The sequence below is a fragment of the Penaeus vannamei genome, chromosome 11 (genome assembly GCF_042767895.1).
Source record: "Penaeus vannamei isolate JL-2024 chromosome 11, ASM4276789v1, whole genome shotgun sequence".
NCBI lineage: Eukaryota > Metazoa > Arthropoda > Malacostraca > Decapoda > Penaeidae > Penaeus > Penaeus vannamei.
In genome coordinates, this window is record NC_091559.1 from 6,220,522 (window position 1) to 6,223,021 (window position 2,500).

General features: G+C 31.5%; 2 protein-coding genes across 2 annotated transcripts in view; one reads left to right on the top strand and one right to left on the bottom strand.

Moving 5' to 3' along the window:
• Positions 1 to 2,500, top strand: part of LOC113805727 (alkylglycerol monooxygenase-like) — a 231,612-nt gene that overhangs the window by 137,741 nt on the left and 91,371 nt on the right. The window lies entirely within an intron of this gene.
• LOC113817024 (scoloptoxin SSD976) overlaps positions 1 to 2,500 on the bottom strand; it is a 10,278-nt gene that overhangs the window by 1,088 nt on the left and 6,690 nt on the right. The window lies entirely within an intron of this gene.

Genomic DNA, 2,500 nt, shown 5'->3' on the forward strand with positions numbered 1-2,500 from the left:
AAGAGAGAGAGTGAGAGAGAGTGAGATCGAGAGAGAGAGAGAGAGAGAGAAAGAGAGAGAGAGAGAGAGAGGGAGAGAGAGAGAGAGAGAGAGAGAGAGAGAGAGAGAGGAGAGAGAGTGAGATCGAGAGAGAGAGAGAGAGAGAGAGAGAGAGAGAGAGAGAGAGAGAGAGAGAGAGAGAGAGAGAGAGAGAGAGAGAGAGAAGAGAGAGAGAGAGAGAGAGAGAGAGAGAGAGAGAGAGAGAGAGAGAGAGAGAGAGAGAGAGAGAGAAGAGAGAGAGAAGAGAAAGAAATAGAAGAGTGACAGAGAAAATAAAAATATAAGAAGTGGCAAAGAGAGAGAAAAAAATATATATATAAAAAGGGGTTCTTTTCGAATGCGTGGAACCCCAGACGACCTGTGAAGTGGCAGAGAGAGAGACAAAAAAAAAAAAATATATATATATATAAGAAGTGGCAGAGAGAGAGAGAGAAATAGAAGAGTGACAAAGAGAGAGAGAGAAAAAAAAAACATATGAAGTGGCAAAGAGAGAGAGAAAAAATATATATACATATATAAGAAGGGGTTCTTTTCGAATGCGTGGAACCCCAGATAACCTGTGAAGTGGCAAAGAGACAGAGAAAGAGAAAGAGAGAGGGAGAGGGAGAGGGAGAGGAGAGGAGAGCGAGAGGAGAGCGAGAGCGAGAGGAGAGGGAGAGGAGAGGGAGAGGGAGAGGAGAGGGAGAGGAGAGAGAGAGAGAGAGAGAGAGAGAGAGAGAGAGAGAGAGAGAGAGAGAGAGAGAGAGAGAGAGAGAGAGAGAGAGGAGAGGGAGGGAGAGAGAGAGAGAGAGAATATAGATACATATATATATATATATATATATATATATATATATATATATATATATATATATATATATATATATATATATATATATATATATATATATATATATATATATATATATATATATATGTATATATATATATATATATATATATATATATATATATATATATATATATATATATATATATATATATATATATAAGAAAGGGTTCTTTTCGAATGCGTGGAACCCCAGACAACAACCTGTGAGGTAAAAAAAAGAGGGGTTATTTTCCCATGTGTGGAACCCCAGACATCCTGAAGTGGCAAAAAAAAAAAAATGCTTAAGGGTTTTTTCCTTATGATGAGAATGATGACAATAGTAGTAGTAGTAGTAGTAATGAGAAAAATGATAACAACAATTATAACAATTTAGATAACGACAACAATAATAACAGCAAAAATAGTACTAGTAATAATAACAGTAGTAGTAATAATAATAATAATATCAATAATAATAATAACAATAATATCAATAATAATAATAATAATAATATAAATAATAATAATAATAATAATAATAATAATCATCATCATAATGATGATAATAATTTAAAGAAATAACAATGATAATAAAGAAATGATAAAAAATAAAAACAATGATAACTATAGTAATTATGATAACAAGAATAACAATAATACACCAATAATAATGACAATAACAATAATAGCAGAAACAACAACACTACTCACAAAACAACAATAACAATAATAGCAGAAACAACAACACTACTCACAAAACAACAACACTACTCACAAAACAACAATAACAATAATAGCAGAAACAACAGCACTACTCACAAAACAACAATAACAACAACAAATACTACTCACAAAGCAACAATAACAACAAATACTACTCACAAAGCAACAATAACAACAAATACTACTCACAAAGCAACAACAACAACAACAAATACTACTCACAAAGGAACAATAACAACAACAAATACTACTCACAAAACAACAATAACAACAACAAATACTACTCACAAAGCAACAATAACAACAAATACTACTCACAAAACAACAATAACAACAAATACTACTCACAAAACAACAATAACAACAACAAATACTACTCACAAAGCAACAATAACAAATACTACTCACAAAGCAACAACAACAACAACAAATATTACTCACAAAACAACAATAACAACAACAAATACTACTCACAAAGCAACAATAACAACAACAAATACTAGTCACAAAGCAACAATAACAACAACAAATACTACTCACAAAGCAACAATAACGAAAACAAATACTACTCACAAAACAACAATAACAACAACAAATACTACTCACAAAGCAACAATAACAAGAACAAATACTACTCACAAAGCAACAATAACAACAAATACTACTCACAAAACAACAACAACAACAACAAATACTACCCACAAAGCAACAATAACAACAACAAATACTACTCACAAAGCAACAATAACAACAAATACTACTCACAAAACAACAACAACAACAAATACTACCCACAAAGCAACAATAACAACAACAAATACTACTCACAAAACAACAATAACAACAACAAATACTACTCACAAAGCAACAATAACAACAACAAATACTACTCACAAAGCAACAATAACAACAACAAATACTACTCAC